This window comes from Malaya genurostris, chromosome 2 (genome assembly GCF_030247185.1).
Source record: "Malaya genurostris strain Urasoe2022 chromosome 2, Malgen_1.1, whole genome shotgun sequence".
NCBI classification, from domain to species: Eukaryota; Metazoa; Arthropoda; class Insecta; order Diptera; family Culicidae; genus Malaya; species Malaya genurostris.
In genome coordinates, this window is record NC_080571.1 from 232761678 (window position 1) to 232780985 (window position 19308).

The 19308-nt window shown below is 36.7% G+C and overlaps 1 protein-coding gene across 3 annotated transcripts in view; it reads left to right on the top strand.

The window, feature by feature from the left end:
* The window catches only part of LOC131428130 (neural cell adhesion molecule 1-like), a 179175-nt gene that overhangs the window by 20226 nt on the left and 139641 nt on the right, over positions 1-19308 (top strand). The window contains exon 2 of one of the 3 annotated variants that reach the window (XM_058591814.1): positions 7424-7537. The exons of the other annotated variants lie outside the window; for them this stretch is intronic. The gene's annotated coding sequence lies outside the window, so the exon portion shown is untranslated. The remainder of the gene's footprint in view (positions 1-7423; positions 7538-19308) is intronic. 3 annotated transcript variants of the gene reach the window in all.

Sequence of the window (19308 nt, forward strand, 5' to 3'; positions counted from 1 at the left end):
TTGGACCATGACACGTGACAGGACGAAAGGCAGGCGTTTATTCATCATTGCCATTCAATTAGCAACACAAAAGGACGACGAAGCTGATAAATTAAGTCTGGCGGTTCAGGGTCTTAGCACATAAATTATTCTTCGGAAAATCGATGTGTCAATGTGACGCCTCCTGCCGAACCGTAAAGCATGTAGGAAACAACGGCGATTGGTTTACCCGGTTTTACCGAGATAACACTGCTGTATGAGACAATGTCACCATCTGTTTGAGCTTCTCGTTTCAAAAGGTTGCAGCTGAATGTCGGATGTTTATTAAAGAACTAATCTAAATTGATTTTGTCAATCTTATTGTTTGTAATACGAACACAAAGCACCAATTCGACCAACGGCGGCAAGAGCTGGCATAGGAGGTGTAGCGTGATTGCGGTAAGAAACGTTCTCGCCCTTCACGAATAAAACCGAGTTTCAGTTGTTAACTTGTAAAAGCTCGATCGGTATATATCGGTATGCAAAAAAAAGATAAATATTATGGAGCTGTTGATCCTGCAGATTACACCGTGAGATAGTGGTTTTAAGAGTTATAGTTATAGTCGAAACTCCACTGACAGTGTCAAAACTACATAACATTGAGGTTAAAGCCAAGATTCTGCCGATATCTTTTCCATACCCATCCTGCCACTGGTTCCCGCACATACTTATTTGCTAAAAAGACGAACGTAAGCGCACTTCGAGGACATGTTTGGCAGGATACACCAAAGAACAGAATAAAATTTTTGTAAAGGGAATGAACAGGTGAGAGCAAATAAAAAGCAACCAAGTAAGCAACTTTAGGTTCTCTTCCGACACGATCATAAACATTTTGCTTACTATTCCAGTGAAAACCAGTATTCGAATGTAGTAAAGTATAGCACATTTCACATTGTAGTAAATTAGTTTAAAAATTACTGAGACGAATTACGGGGATAACCCGGAAATACTTTTGCCAAACTATTGATTATTGTCTTTTCAAAATCTGTGAGTGTTGTTCTTGGATTGAGAGTAACATTGAAAGATTTTGCAACCATCGATAATTCACTGAAGGCACGTGTATAGGTTCGCTCGGTTTTGTTAGGTAAGAATAAGTAAACCAGCGGAACGAACCGTCTTGCCTCACCTGCATCCAACCACCGAAATATCGAATAAACTTTTTTTTTGAATAACTATTTATTAGAATATGAGTTAAAATTAAATTATGAAGATTTAAATTGGGTGTTCAGCCACAAGTGGTGACTTTTCAGCCCTGTTATATATATGATTTGGTTATTACCATGAGGACATCATTTGCTTCCGCAATTCTGAGATTTTGTATAGGGAAAATTCTAAACCTACTTGTATTGTGTAATGGGGAAAAGAAACTTATATACTAACTCACTAACTAATACAGAGAGCGAATCGATTCAATTGAAGATTGCATCGATTTTTGTCGGAATTTGCTTACAATATTATGTGACATTACATCTAATGGTTCTATATTTGTGAGTCTGTGTAACTCATTTGTACTAAACCAGGGAGGACGCTTCAAAATCATTTTCAGAATTTTATTCTGAATCCTTTGAAGCGTTTTCTTCCTGGTGGAACAACAACTTGACCAAATTGGTACTGCAAAATTTGTTTACAAATTAACAATTTGTTTTTTAGACAAAGCTTAGAATTTCTGTTTATAAGAGGATATAAACATTTAATATATTTATTACACTTTGCCTGGATTCCTTCAATGTGATCCTTGAAAGTGAGTTTTTTGTCATACGTTAAACCTAAGTATTTTGCTTGATTAGACCATGTCAATTCCAAGCCATTCAATTTGAGAATGTGATTATTGTTTGGTTTAAGAAAAATAGCTCTTGGCTTATGAGGAAAGATAACTAATTGCGTTTTTGCTGCATTTGGTTTAATTTTCCATTTTGACAGATAATAACTGAAAATATTTAAACTTCTTTGTAGGCGACTGCAGACCACTCTTAGATTTCTACCTGTGGCTAACAGACTTGTGTCGTCACAGAATAGCGATTTCTGACAACCAACGGGTCGATTTGGAAGATCAGAAGTGAAAATATTATACAAGATTGGAGCTACGCTCGAACCCTGCGGAACACCGGCTCGTACGGGTAGCAATTCAGATTTACAATTCTGATAGCTAACCTGAAGAGTACGATCAGTTAAATAATTTTGAATCATTTTGATCAAATAAATAGGAAACTGGAAATCAGACATTTTTGCTATTAAACCTTTGTGCCAAACAGTGTCGAATGCTTTTTCTATGTCTAGAAGAGCAACTCCAGTGGATAACCCAGAAGATTTATTTGCTTTTATCATGTTCGTTACTCTGACAAGTTGATGAGTAGTTGAATGTTCATGACGAAATCCAAACTGCTCTGGTAAAAAAATTGAATTCTCTTTTATATGAGACATCATTCTCAACAAGACATTTTTTTCAAAAAGTTTACTGATTGAAGAAAGAAGCTAATTGGTCGATAACTTGATGTTTCTGCTGGGTTTTTATCAGGTTTGAGGATATCAATTACTTCAGCGTTTTTCCATCTTCTTGGGAAGTATGCTAATGAAGAACATTTGTTGAAAGTTTTAACCAAGAGTCTCAAGGCAACATCGGGAATATTTTTAATAAGAATATTAAAAATTCCACCATTACCAGGAGCCTTTATGTTTTTAAGTTTCCTAATAATTGATTTAATTTCATCAAAATTCGTCTCAATAATGTTATCTTGTGATAACACTTGGGTTGAAATATGATCATATTTCAGTGAGACTTCATTTTCAATAGAACTCACAACGTTCAAATTAAAATTGTGGACACTCTCGAAATGCTGAGCAAGTTTTTGAGCTTCTTCGTCATTTGTAAGAAGTATTTGATTTCCTTCCTTGAGAGCAGGAATTGATTTCTGAGGTTTCTTAAAAACCTTAGAAAGTTTCCAGAAAGGTTTAGAATATGATTTAATTTGGTCAACTCCTTTAGTGAATTTTTCATTTCGGAAATGGGTAAATCTATATTTAATTTCTTTTTGTAAATCCTTAACTATGTTTTTCATAGTAGGATCACGAGAACGTTGATATTGTCGTCGACGAACATTCTTCAACCGAATGAGCAGTTGAAGATTGTCATCGATGATAGGAGAATTTAATTTAGTTTGAAAGATTTCTAGCTTCGATAATATAATGATTCAAATTATCAATTGCTGTGTCGATGTCCGCAGAATTTTCTAAAATAGTTTCATGATCCACATGATTTTCAATGTGAGATCTGTACTCCAACCAATTAGCTCTATGATAGTTGAATATAGAACTAATTTGATCAATTAAAGCTTCGTTGGAAAGTCTGAATGCTACAGGAAGATGATCTGAGTCAAAGTCAGCATGTGTAATCGGTTCACTACAAATTTGACTTTGATCTGTTAGAACCAGATCAATTGTAGACGGGTTTTTCACGGAAGAGAAACAAGTCGGATTACTGGGATGAAGAACTGTGAAGAAACCAGCTGAATGTTGATTATGAAGTATTTTACCATTACTGTTATTTTGCCTACAATTCCACTGGACATGGGACTTAAATCCCCTATTACGAAAAATTTCGGTCGATATCTTGTGAGTTTTTGCAAATTGCCTTTAAAGAAATTTAGTTGTTCGCCGGTGCATTGGAATGGCAAATATGCTCCAGTGATGAAATAAATTCCATGAATGGTTTCAACTTCGATTCCCAAGCATTCAATAACTTTAGTGTTGAAAGAAGGTAAAATTCGATGTTTAACTTGCCGTTGGACAAAAATGGCAACTCCACCACCCATTCCAGTAAACCTGTCAAATTGATAAACCACATAATGTGGATTACTTTCCAATTTGACATTTGGTTTAAAAAAAGTTTCTGTCACAATGGCTATATGAATTTTGTGAACTTTGAGAAAATTATAAAATTCATCTTCAGTCGATTGCAAAGATCGAACATTCCAATTTAAAATATTCAAATAATTATTTAACATCACTGTTAAGGTAGATCATTTTATTTTCAGTTATATCGCCTAAATCAACTTCATTTAAAAAAGCGAATGGCATTGAAGGAATATTTGTAGGTAAACTGCCATTAGAAGAAGATGATTTGGCCGATCTACCTATTAATAAATTGTTTTCGTTAGAAGATGAACTGCAAGGCGGTCCTGTGTTTTGATTATTTACATTAGAAGAAATAAGTGGTAGATTTCTACCTGTTATACTAGCATAAGTGACATTAGAAGAAGATGAAGACGAGCTCGATCTACCTGTCAATAAATTGTTTTCGTTAGAATTGGAAGGCGTACCTGTTTTACCTTTTTTTATATACATAAAAATTGGTATAGAATTCGCTCAAACTTTCGAAAAATTTTCCGAGGCCCGGAGGGCCGAATGTCATACACCAATCGATTCAGCTCGACGAACTGAGCAAATGTCTGTGTGTGTGTGTGTGTGTGTGTGTGTGTGTGTGTGTGTGTGTGTGTGTGTGTGTGTGTATGTGTGTGTGTCTGTATGTGTGTTGTCAACTAAGAGGTCGAGATCTCAGAGATGGCTGGACCGATTTTGATCAAACTAGTCGCAAATGAAAGGTCTCCCCGTCACCCAGAACGCTATTGAATGGTTTTGAGATTGGATGTTTACTTTTCGAGTTATACGAAGTTTTATGTCAAAATTTTCAGTTTTTTGACAGTATCTGTCACATTTGACCTTGAAAACAGAATATGTTTCCAGACTTAGATTTCGCTCGGTAATACCTATCCAACAAGCTATAGATTGTTAAAATCCGTCCATTTTTAACGGAGATATCGATATTTTGGTGTAAGCCTTATTCCAGTAGAAGGAATTTTGAGCGCTGTATGAAAAAGCAATGCTTGGGAGCAACATGAAACACGTTTTTTTATACTGTTACATATAATTGTTTCTAAGTACCAAAAAGACTGTGTACAGCATCCTTTTTTATGACAATTTGCCTCGGACCAATTTTAGCACGGTTCATTTTTGGCAACATAATCTTTCGAATATGGCGTATGTAAACCAGATGATACCAGCATTATCGAGTTGGAAGTAATTCCATAATTATATTGATTTAAACTATTTACAGCAATAAATGCTGGAAGCACATGACTTCCATATACCATACGACTCAGTTCGTCGAGATCAGCAAATGCGTGTGTGACAAATAATTTCACTCAATTTTCTCGGAGATGGTTAAACCGTTTTCTACAAACTCAGATTCATATGAAAAGTCGTATACTTCCAAACAAGGTTTCTGAATTACGTTTGGATCCGACTTCTGATTGCGGAACCACAGGATAATATGTGAAACGAAATTAAAATAATGCAATTAATTTTTCTCGTAGATGGCTGAACCGATCTAAGATTCAAATGAAATCTAAGAATCATCTATGATTCAAATGAGAGGTCTGAAAATCCTATAAAACCTCTTTCTTTTTAGTCAGATCCGACTTCTGGTTTAGAAAATGCAGGGTGATTAGTATAAAAATGTCCATTTCACATAAATTAATCAGGTTTATCGGGTTTGCAGATTTGGATAGTCGATTACCAAATAAATTTATTTCAGTTTGAGCGGTATTCGTTTTTGGATTCGGAATGGTCCTCCAAATTTTAATTCGCACTACAATTTCTCAAAGATGTCTACACACTCCTCAGGTGAATTTAACTGATTTCGGCTACACCGATTTTAGAATTCCGGTTCCAGTATCGAATCGATTCTCAAAGCTCAATCATTTTCTCAAAAAAGACCAAATCGAACTTCAAAAACAAATATTACAGGACTTAAAGTCTCATACAAAATTGGTGAATTTTATCCGATTCTGGAATTATAGATGATGAGATTATAAATTTCATGTAAATTGTTTGGCGTAATAATTTATGGCCATTCGAATCATTTTGGGCTATGCTAATTCCTGAATACCGGCTCTGGAAGTACCATAAATAATGACGAAAAACTCTAAAGTGGAACATACTTCGACATCTCATGGAATGTTCAATCGGTTGTCGCACGCTAAGATTGAAATTCGATATGTTTTTCAGTTTCGGCATTACAGGGTAATGAGTGATTAAAATCTCAATTTGCCGTTTGAAACGACGATAATTAAAATAATGTCATGAGAACTAAAACACCTAAGAATATCCATGCAAAAACACATGTGTATTGATAAAAAAAAGGTATCATCTCACTGCTAGGTGGATTAATCACGTTTTTTGTTTTAAATTCGAAGAAATAAGTGCCTTAGAAGAATTAGGCGTGGCATTTGTAACGGTTTTTTGATTTTCAGGTATGTTCTGTAAATTTAAGGTCGCAATTTGAACATGAAAATTTAACAGTGGTTTCATCCATTGGACAAACGTCTTTCGAATGCGACTTACCACAATTCAAACCAAAGATAAACTCAAGATGGAATAGTCAATGGTTTTTCATGTACTATTCATATAGATCCCCACGATGAACTCGATTCACCGTCAGTCGCAGTTCAATGGTTAGTTGAACCGAAACAATAAACGTTCAGTCGCTCTATGCGCCGTAACTATGATAATGTTTATTTTCGTATTAGTAACAATATCGTATATTTTCGTATTAGTAACAAGTATATCCATATGACAATTTTTGGTTTCATGGCCGAAGCCTTGGCAACGACGACATTGCGTTAAGTTTGCAATACGATTATGCCGTTTATAATGTTCCCAATGAATTTTAATGTGGGAAATGAAACGTACTTTTTCTAAAGTTTTCAAATTGTTTACATCATTTCGATTGAAGTGTATTAGGTAAAGTTCATGGAAATTCCAGAGCGTGGTTCAGAAGTACCATTAGCTTTTTTTTCATAAGTATTACTTGAGAAGGGGCAAAACCAAGCAATTCTTTTAGTTCATTTTTAATTTCATCAGTACTTTGATCATTTGAAACGCCTTTCACGACAGCCTTGAAGGGTCTGTCTGATTGTATATCATATGAATAAAATTTATGAAGTTTCTCGGACAAATATCGGATAAGACGTTCGTAATCTTAATTAGTTCTTTGAATAGTTAGCCTTAAAAAAGGCTGATTAATTTCTTAGTCACTCTAGTATCACTCTTTGTATAGCCTTGAGAAAAGCTGACTAATTGTTAGTCTTTAAAAAGTTAGTGATTGAGGTAGCCTTGAAAAAGACTGAAGCCTTGAATCAATGAAACTCTAGGTAGCCAGAAAAAATTTCCAGGAGCCAAGAGCTATACGCGTGCGGTGCGAACGACTGTTCAACAACGACTGATCTCAGTCAGCCTTTAATTACGATATGTACGTGATGTTAGCTCATTTGTAAAATTCATTATTCTTTTCTGAGTAATAGCAAAACATCCTTATATGGTACGTTTCACCTTTTCTTCCTCTATATAGTGATGTGATGTGATGTGAAGTGAAGCCACCATCAGTTCAAGGACTTGCCAGTGGATGCGGGTAGACTTACTATAGCTGTTACCGAAAAGCGAACAAAAAGGGTTGGGCGGATATGTAAGTAGAGTCACTTACTCGTATTCCGCGGGAATAAAAGATGCTCTTCCAACCATAATATCCAGTGCATGGATGAAGCATATCGCTATACATGCTTGAACCCGCCTGATGGTTTGTTTCAGAAGGGCGCGTCAGACTCATACCAAACCTAGGCAGGCTATCCACAATCCCTCGTCCAGTCATCAATTCGTCCGATGCCCTGACGCTCCCTCCCCTTTACGTCCCCGTGAAAAATGTTTTATATTGATAAATACAATGAAACATAGTGTAATGAAATTTATATAACATAAAATGATATAGTAGATTACAAAATAATATAATATAACATAATATAATATAATACATTTTAATTTAATATAACATAATACAATGTAATACAATATAATATAATATATTATAAAACAATATATAAAATAACAGTTGATGTAGAGTGTCAGTTACGCTCTTCTATCTTCGCAATACTGCAGGAAGTAGAATATTTCTCTTCTAATAACAATAATAATATCCACATCCATAAAAATAATATATGTTATTATTATTGATGACAAATTAATAATAAAAATAAATATAATAATGAAAATAATAATAAAAAACAATATAATACAGTACAATGAATTATATAATAAACAATAGAATGAATAAAATGATATGTTGCGATATGCTAATATATTATATTACTTGAATTTATATGTCATTTCTCATCCTCTCATTCTACCATCAACGCATTCCATCGACCAATTGTCACCACAGACACACGTGTAAGCATGAAACAGGAACCAGTGAGGACCAAGCTCACCTTGTGACGACCTTGATATTTAGTTAAAAGTTACTTTAAAAATGATAACTTATAAGGAAAACGAATTTATATTTTGCGCAGAGGTATGTAGTACTACTCATAATAAACCCTATAATATAATATAATACAACATAATGCAATACAATATAACAATAATTATAATAATAATAATAATAATAATAATAATAATAATAATAATAATAATACATGATGTAATAAACAACAGAATTATATGTTGTAATATACTATGATAAACACTGCACACCTACAAGCCATTTCGCACCCTCTCATTCTGCTACTAACGCAGAAGGCACCCAGTCGACGCCGTTCTGTTGACCAAATGTCATCATAGACGCTCGGGGAGGCATGAGATAGGGATTTGTGAGGACTTAGTTATCTCACCATTTGACGACCACCTTTTCTTCCTCTATATAGTACCCAGAATATATAAAATATATTTCTTCCTTTTCGTAACTCCCTGGATTTTAAGTTTATGTAACCACTAGAAGTACGCACTGTATGTTACATTCAAACAGAACTTCAATAATCATGCATGGTTGCTTTTAGGATAAAAATCAGTTGATAGGTAAAATTTCATTAGTAACAGATGTATTTAACAAGCGTTTCATTGTACTACTACAACTTAAGAAGAAATGTTTATCATCCATTTTCAATCCTTCAGTTATCCCACAGTACACTATTCCACCCTTTCGACCAATCACACACTTGAAAACTGTTTTGAAAACAATTTTCCGAATCCAATAACTATACCACAAGGGTGAAAAGATTGAAGTTGTTTTAGTTTCTAACATCCACCAACTTAATAAGCCTTCCGAACTTTTACCAAGCCAATAAACCAAATCGGACTGAAACTCACTGTGCTGCAAAATCAAATAAACCAACAAACAGCAAGGTAGTAAAAATCCAAATCAACCAGCAATAATGCTCTCCGAATAGAACATTCATCTACCATCCACCGAAAGTTCGCTCGTACCGCCGGAAGATAAAACGCAGTTGTAAAAGTTCAAAGCGTGTCCAATATTTTCTTAAACATTCCCGGTCGCAACCGGAATTTCGAGCTTGATTCGCAGTTTTCCACATGGCAGAGAAAAAAGATTCCCGAATGCGGTGAAGCGTTCAGAGGAAAACCTGTTAGTCAAGTGAGTCGAAAATAAATAGCACAACGGCTGAGCACTCTTCGGCTCCTCGCCAGTGAATTGGTTTTCCCGGCAGAAGGAGAAAACAAAATGCTGTCTGTGTGTCTTCCAAGCGATTTTCAATTCGGGAGCTATTTTCCAGCTTGATGCGATTCTAACGACGATTGCCGATAGGATATAGATTTCGGTGAATTGAAATGTGAAAGTGTAAGGAAGGAAGGAAAGTAGGAAATTTTCTCACTTTGTTTGAAGTTTATCCTATGGCATTTTGTTATTAACCAACCAACCAGATGTTGTAATAAGCCATATTGGACTTATGCAAATACCGGCACGGTTCGCAATCTATCGACAGTAACGAGACCAGGCAAGGAAAATCTAATTAGTATTTGCCACATTCCAGTGTGTTGAGAAACCGATCCGTTCGTTTTATGCAAGTGAGCTAATTATTTCCACAGAGCTGAACAATACCAATGAAAATTGTAAATAGATTGCGTTACCGTTCAGGTTCCGACTGACTTGATTATCGGAGGATCCGGTCCGGTCCCAACTGGAAGTCCATGCTACCAACTTCTGTTTTATCAACTCGGAACGATTCCAACATAATAGGCTAAGGATCGATGCAATCAAGCGAGAATAAATTGATACCGTATGAATGAAAATCACGAGGATTACCGTTCAATATTAACATAACGAAACATGATGAAAATTTTGACCGAACTACCTGGGCGTATATTCCGGATCATGAGGAAATGTTTTACTATTTCTTGCTTTTGCTTAACTTTATGTCATCACTTACTATTAGTTCTCACAAAGAATATTGTGGTAGCTCACTTTTCTTTCGGTAGTTTTGCTATTTGTTCAACACATTATTGAAAAGAGGTTATAATAAGAAGACGCCAAGTCTGATTAATTTCTTTGGTTACTTTGACAAAGCATGAAAACGCATGTTGCAGAATGCCATGTTGTCGAGCCCTGTCTATTCGGTTCACGATTATTGTGTTGTCTAAATTGATCATTTGTTGACGGTAGCTGACGATATTGACTGCTTCACAGGGTTCAAGAGGTTCGTAGCAAGCTGCTTTCTTCTGAACCCACAACACACACAGTATTGTCTTTATTACCAAAACGATTCAGTCTTGTACTCGATGTTGGGATGCAACAGTTCAAAAATCGTCCACACTGATCAATTCGAGATGTCGCTAGAAAGTCCAAGGTGTCAGTTGGTTTTGGGCAGAAAACCGTGGACGTGCTCGGTTCGAAATTTTCAAGGTACAAAGAGCTCCAAACCGGAATAAAGAACCAAACATCATCGCAAAAACTCGCGCCGGAAAACTTTACATGAAACTACTCACCAAATCGTGTTGGATGTCACTTACGTCAAAGCCGACTTGTGTAAACTTCCTAGGTAAGTGTATTCCGTTGTCAAGGCTAAGTTCGAAACTCCCGAGTATGTTTGAAAGAAGAATTTATCGAAATATGCACAGAAGTTCCTGATCTGGCAGGTGATTTGCGGGTGTGATAAAATAAGGGATCACTTTCGGAACATTCAACGGTGTTAAGCCGAAAGTAGCCTTACAAAGCGTAATTTGCCACTTATAAGGAATCCTACAGCTACGTTCAAAACGGATCTGAGTTGTACCGATCCAACGGAGTCAAATAACTCAACTTGTTTGAAGAAAATTAGGGTAAAAACACTAACAAAATCGGTTGTACAATATATCATCGATAGAGTGAAAAATAAGGTTCGGCTATTTGGAAAGGGAGATTAAATTGAATAAAACAATTTTTTTTATTATAGAGGTTTTAACTATAATGTCATTCGCCTCTTCGAGTCAGAAAAACTTTCTGACTCTATGTACGGGGTTGGGAATCGAACCCAGGTGGGCTGCGTGAAAGGCATCGACTAACCCATCACGCTATACCCGTCCCCACAAACAAAAAACAATTTTTGTAAATAATAACTCATTAGTAGTATTTCACTCACTGTCCAATAAAGACTGTCCCAGAGTAGATTTGGAAGATCAGAAGTGATAATATCAGAAGTGAAAAGATTGGAGTAACGCTCGAACTTTGCGGAGCACCGACTCGTAAAATCAAAGTCTTGGCATTGCATTCCTTTTGTGGAATTGGACCTTTCTGTTTCAACAGACATCGCCGCAGGTTCTGCGCGTAAATTTGCATCGGTGTTCGTCGTTTAATTTTGGGTGGTAAATTCGCAGTTTCCGTCGCTTGAACATTTTTTAGTTTCGCGGATCAGCAATGCTAAAAAATAACACTTTTAACTAATCAACACACACTTGCCACAGCTGCACTATCACGCAAAATAACTGTTTCGATTAAATACTTTACTATAAGTTGCCTGATACACATTGAAACTAGACTTTTTAGGGCAACGCCCAGACACCGCATCGAACTCCCAGTGATGCCAACTCTCCATCACTTCGTAACGCCTATAACTTACAAAAAAGTAAGGCATTTAACGCTTTGTAACACCTATAACTTACAAACAGTAACGTTTGTAACACTTCGTAACGACTGTAACTTACAAAAAAGTTAAGCATGTAACGCTTCGTAACGCCTATAACTTACAATAGAGTAACGCATATACCGATTCGTAACGCCTATAACTTACAAAAAAAGTAACGAATGTAACGCTCCGTAATGCCTACAACTTACAAAATATTAACGCATGTAACGCTCCGTAACGCCTATAACTTACACAAAAGTAACGCCTCGTAACGCCTATTACTTGCAAAAAAGTAACGCATGAAACGCTTTGTAACGTCTATAACTTGCAAAAATGTTACGCATGTAACACTTCGTATCACCTATAATTTACAAAAGAGTGACGTATATAACACATCGTAACATCTATAACTTCTTTAAAAGTAACGCATCGTAACTCGTTTACAGCAAGAATCTAACTCTTATAACGGTTCTTAACATTCATAATTTTCTTCAAAATAACTCATATAATCAGAACAAAAATTCCATAGTACCATAACCTAGGTGTTGATTCAGATAGACTTCAAAAAACTTTGTACCGCATATAGCTTTAAAAACTAAACTTCTATTTTGCGTATTTTATGTATTATAATTATAGTCGTGTTTTTACCCCGGTTTCATCCTCCATGTTATGTGATTTTGACTCTGTTCTGCTTCGTAGGACCTGCCGCAGCGTGCTTTATCGGCAGTGGAGTTTTGACCATCACGTTACTCTCAAAACCTCTATCTCACGGTGAATTCTACAGGATCAATAGCTCCATAATATTTCTCAAACTTTTAATGTTATAATTGGAATTGATTTAAAATAAAAACAAATGAATGATAATACTTTAACGCCGGTTTTGTTGACCTACAATTGTAATTCTTGAATAAATATTGATTCTTTTACTCTTGAATAAAGATTGATTCATGAACTTCAGAGCGGAGTTCCCAAAGAAACTTGTTGACTAGTAGCCACGAAGCATCAAAGCAATTTCATAAGTGTATCTACCAAACAAATGTATGTGGTATTTTCCGTATACTAAGTGAAAAAATATCTAATGCGGCTTCGCCACATCGATTTGATTTGTGTGCTGTCCGACCTCACTACCGCTCGTTCGGACCTAACTAAAGCAAAGAAACCTAGCTTTGAGTAGACCGGGCAATCGAGGCGGTTACAGGTTTGTATGCAAGAGCCCGCCGCTTCCGACGGCGGGTCGGCGGTCAACTCTGCCGGCGTCGCCTCGGCGACCGAGACATCTTGGTATCGGTTATGTGCCTGCGCCACATCAGTTATACAGGAGGCATAATAACACAAAAAATAATAATATAATAATATACAATGTGTTCGAAATTACCCTTTCAGCGAAATGACCCTTTCGGCGAAATGACTTTCAGCGAAATGACTTTCGACGAAATGACCTATTCTGCGAAATGGCGTTCGGCGAAGTGATGTGTGTATGTGCGTTTATGTATGTATGTATGTATGTATGTATGTATGTATGTATGTATGTATGTATGTTGTGTATGTGAAAACTAATGGCACTCGATTTTCTCAAAGATGGCTGAATCGATTTTCACAAACTCAGATTCAAATGAAAGGTCTTATGGTTCCATAGTCCGCTATTGAAATCTATGAAAAAATGCGCATTCGATTTTCTCGGAAATTTCCATACCGATTTTTACAAACTAAGATCTAAGGGTCTTGAAAGTTCCCGAAAAGTCGATCCAGATCCGATTAGTAAAAATTTCAATTTCATGATTATTTTTTCGCAAGAGATTTCGAAACGAGGTGCACATTTTTATAAAACTTACTGGTAAATTCATGTAGTTGGCAGACCTTGTTAGTTAGTGGATATATAAATCTACTTTGGGACTACTAGTAGCCGGTTTTTGCTTCCGAACGCACCGGTAATAGAGAACGGAACTCACTTCGATTTCTCAGTAACGGTCGAACCGATTTTCACAAATCGTGATTCAAATTGTAACTCTCAGTGTCTTAAAAGATACAGTGCTATTTCATCCCGATCCGACTTCCGGTTCTGAAATTATAGGGAATGAATATCAAGAAATTCAAACCGTCGCGTCATACAAAATGATTCAATATCGGCACGCATCGGTACGTGCTAGTACAGAAAAAGAAAAACGCCGCCACCTAGCACACAGCGTGCTTTGTTCAATTTTATATAGCGTGCAGGGTAGAATTACAATATTCACAGATTTTTCGGTAAAACATTAGATATTTTCGCCTATTTTGCCACACAGATTCTGTGTCACAGAACACAGATTTTATCAAAATTTATAGATGTCTACAGATTTTTATGAATATTTCATAAAAATGGCAGATTTTCAAAAAAAAATTTTCAATTTGAAACACAGATTTTAACCTTTAATTGCATGATTTTTGCTAAAACAATCGGAATATTTTTTTTATAGTTTAAGTGGTCTAAAACACGGAAAATACCAGAAAAATCCCCTGAGAAAACTGGGTAGTAGGGGTGAAAAAACAACCTGTCCCATATATGGGACATTGTGCATTAAATTATCTGAAAATCACGAAAATCAAAAGTTCATTTTTTCAAATTCTTAGTATGGTATGTTTTGGTAACAACCAAAAAAAAACTTTCAAGTTATTTCATAACTATAGAGCGCTCTTGAATTTTTTTGAAAATAGCAGAAATCAGCTGTGTACGAAATTCTCGTTTTGTGTTAGGTAGATGCCGCTAAATTCTCTCGATATGAATTTTTTTTGTGAGTCGATAATGTGTCCCTAATATGGAACATCATGCAATCGGTGAAAAATATACATTACAATGCTTTGTAGAATTTTTTTTAGATGTGTGTCCCATATTTGGGACTCAATGCAATTAAGGGTTAAAATGGCAACTCTGGTGCAGGGTCAAATCTACATCATGTAGACATAACTGTTTACAAATTGAGAAGGTGATGGTAGTTTTTAACAAAGAAAGTTTTTGATTTCATTCAAGTTTGAAAAAAATCTTGACAGAATCTTTTTATGGTGTTTTTCGAAAACATAAGTAATATGCGAAAGGCATCCTTACAGCAATAGGTGGATTGAAAAAGTTTTTTTTGATACTAAATGTCTTAAAAATGCATGAAAAGATGGGTTTCCAAGACAAAAAAAAGAAAACCAGATAACTTACAAAATTCGCGTTAAAAAAAACTTCGGGAATCCCCATAAGGGAAAACAACGTAATTTCGAAAATACGTAATTTCGAAAAAAGTCGCATTAAAAAAAGGGGGTGGGTAATGTCAGAGACATAACTGGATGTCGTGAATACGAAAACAGCTGACATGTTCCTTAACACTTCCGAATATCAATTAGTTGATCAATTGTATGAATTATGGATGCAATCTCCTTTTTCACATTTTTCGCAAAAACAAAGAAGGCTTCACTTGAGCTCGCTTACTGTGAATTTCTCCTAGCAAAAAGTGCACAAATCTAATCAAACAGCTCTAGATTTGCACTATACTGAGGATTTTTACCTTCGATTTGCGAAGAAGAAATCATAATAGTTCTTTAGAAAACTTTTAGAGCCATTAGAACGGCTGATTTTGTGTGATACTTCTCACCGTTGTCCTCTTTTTGTTGTTTTTTTACCAATGCAAACAACTAGCAGCTGTGACGTAATCGCTCTTGTCGGAAGCGAAACTAGCTATGCAAACGACACACAATACATCTGCTCGCAGTTTCGATAAAATCCAAACTGATCCAATTTTTGTTAAGAGGTTTCTTTTTACATGATTTCGTTTGTAGCTTTTTCACTAATGGGCAGTCCAATGCATTTCTAAGCACTATATGTAACGATATCGAAAATCAGTTACTTAAGTCTCACCTTACTGGAAATTTCAGGTAGGTAATTACCCACCTTTGGAATTTTCGGCCGGGTAGTACTACCCACCGTACCCACCTTTTTCACCGGCCCTGTTAGTGATCATATTTCCAATGGCATGTAGCAAAAATTATGTTGATTCGTTAGATACACCAAGGGATATTCACGATCAAAAACTTATCACTCTCTCAGAGGGTAAAATTTGAAAAATCGCCTCATAGTAAAGTAAGTCGTATTCACGACAACACGCATAAAAACCCGCATGAAAAACCTCAGTGTAAAATGTATCGTTTCGATGATTGTAATCTGTTGATGCAAAAGAAGAGGAGATCTTATTTCTGTTGGAGAGCAAGTTTAACAGAAACTAACTCCACCGGCCTTTCCCCTAAAGACTGTCCCAGAAAGTATGAACGCAACCAAAAACCGCTGCCATTTCGCAATGGTTCATAATCTGTCAATTTTTATGGCTGTGTCCTGTTGTTTACACTCTTCTCTAACCACTTGTGCAGTTGTTTATTCGTTTTCATTAGTTTGTTTCGAAATGCGTGGACTTTCAGCAGAACAACGTCGAAAAATTGTGTACAAATGGTGCACAGAATGCGGACTGTCACTGAGAAAGATAGCAAAAATGGAAGGAGTAAGTGAAAAAGCCGTGCGAAATGCAATCAGGACGTTCGGTAAGGATAAACCACCCTCACTCTCAGTTGGATAAACGTATACTGAAGGCGTTCGAGCAAAAGAAGGAGGTTTCAGTTCGGGATGTGGCCAAAAAAGTGGGCCACATCCCGAACTGAAATGTTAAATGTTCTACGTGCTAAAGAAAGTTTAAATCTTCGAACCTATAAAAAGCAGAAACAACCAAAACGTAGTCCGAAATAAGAAGCATCGATCAGGCCGAGGGTTCGAAAGCTGTACAATACGATTCTTGCTGGAAATTTGAACTGCATAATCATGGATGACGAAACCTACGTAAAACTCGATTACAAATCCTTGCCGGGACCACAATATTATACGGTGCGAGAAGGGCAAGTGTTAAACCAGTCCGAGACGTCGATTGAAGTCGAAAAATTTGGTAAGAAAGCTATGGTCTGGCAAGCAATTTGTAGCTGCGGTAATATTTCGAAACCCTTCATCATCATTGCTTCAATGAACAGCGAAATGTACATCAAGGAATGTTTACAAAAACGACTTCTACCCATAATTCGAAGCCATAAGGATCCTGTTGTCTTCTGGCCAGATCTTGCTTTTTGCCACTACTCGAAATCAACGGTAGAATGGTATACTACCAAACATGTCACTTTCGTCCCAAAAGACATGAATCCACCAAATTGCCCACATCTTCGACCAATTGAGGAATTCTGGGCATTAACGAAGGCACATCTTAGGAAACATGTCTCGGCAGCCGAAACCATTCAACAGTTCGAAAAATATTTGAAAAAAGTGTCGAAACTTGTCGCCAAGAAATCTGTACGGAATTTAATGAGGAACGTTCGCAACAAGGTGCGCCAGCTAGTCTACAATGGTTAAGTAGCAAATGTTGAGAAAAATATTCTGTTGTTGTAGTCTAATATTATCAGTATATCGAATGAAATTTGAATATCTAACATTTGTGAATTATTTACAGCGAAATCAAAGTGCGTCCATACTTTCCGTGACAGTCTTTACTAAAAAATTAAACATAAAAAATCCGCTTATCGGCATTCTGGACTATAGATAAAATGAGATTGTATAAGAGTTAATATAACTGACACCACAGTGATACAAGAAGTACACGGAGCACGACTTGAAAGCCTATTATCTTAAGTTGGATTCTCAATCGAGAATAATTAGTATCAGTGGGATCGAAGTGAAGGTTAAGTTCCGCATCGAAATGTAGTATTTTGACTTTCATTAACTTTTCGTTGATATAACAAATCCCTTTCGGTTTTTGTTATAAACGGAAAAGCTAAAACGATGGATTAAATACATAGAATTCTACAGTTTACCTCCGGAAATAAAATCCAAACAGTAAAATGACAAAAGTTCAAAACGATCGAAAAGTCCCGGAAACTTTGACCGCCTACCTATATCATAAAGAAAAACGCTTTCACCGGTATCTTATATGAACCTGAATGCCAGACCTTCTTCTCACCGTTGCTAAATGGCACACTTGAAACTTCCATAACACACTTGATTTCTGATTAAATCGGAAACAAACAATAAAGGTTCAGTCTATAATACACTTCCCTTTCGATCAACCATTTTCTGCCACTATATGCTGTGATCAAAGCAAAAATACTCCTGTGGGATGAAATCTCATTCAAAAAGGAACCATAATCAGATTTATATTGTCGTTGTTTCGACTTCCAATATTTGCCATTCGGAAGTTGGGATAACCTTTTTCGGTGCGAACGAGCCGTATAAAGGATAGCCTCAAAGGAGTTTCCACATCACAACAACAACTCTTTCAAAAGTCAAACTTACATTAACATATAAATCCACTCATAAACACGGGATCCCTCAATCTGTGCCGACGTCATCGTCGGTTCGTAGTTTTTTTTTTCAAACGAAAAGCGAAAGATTTGAACAAGGATTGGGCTGATAAAACTACGAATGAGCCCTGCAGTGGCACATAACCTCGTGTAGAAATGAATGCTTTCAATAGCGTATTAACAACACCGTCAGCTTTTTGTCACGGCCTAATGGACTAACGAGTGCTGCTGTGGTGTCGCTTTTCGAAACGACGATGAAGGATGGCGGTTGTTTTGTGAACAATCCCGTCCATCCCGTCACAGGCACACTTCGCCATGCTGCTTTCCGCTGCTATTTCCATAAAACATTCCTTTAGAATTGAACTCGTCACAAAGCGCTAGAGGCTTGCGCCTTGAGTCGAAGTGCCCTACAATATCTGCTAGGTTCGGGTCTGCTTCCCAACAATCCGGTCCCCTCACCGGTCTCGCGAACAACGAGCTTTTCAAAGGGCTAGGCATCGTTCAGCGTCGGCTTTAGCTTCTTTCTCTCTCTCTTCTGGACGAATGTGATTCACACCTGGGATCTGATGACAAAATGGAAAGTCACTGCTGTTACCTGGGTGGCTCCTGCCCGACTCGTGTATGTGTTTGTGTTTGTGTTTGTGTGAGTTATGATACACATATGCATTTACCCGTTCATCATCAGCAAAAGCTACAACCTTCCAAGTGTGTACACAGGCGGATCAGAAAAACATCCGATTCATTCGGCAGCCGTGGGCATTTCCTGCATTCATCATTCACTAAAAATCGTCAGAATTTCGTCGTGGTCTGACGGTGGAATGGACAATAACAGACAGGGAAAAAAAGAGAACCTGTGCTATAGATTCCGAATTTTTTTTTTGTTTTTTGCTATTCAGCACACATACACCCTGGTACCCCCGGTTGGTTGCATTCCGATCGAATCCGGATGGGACACTTTCCCCAACGGGCTGACACAAGTGTGCAGAAATCGCTTCCGGGCAGCATTTTC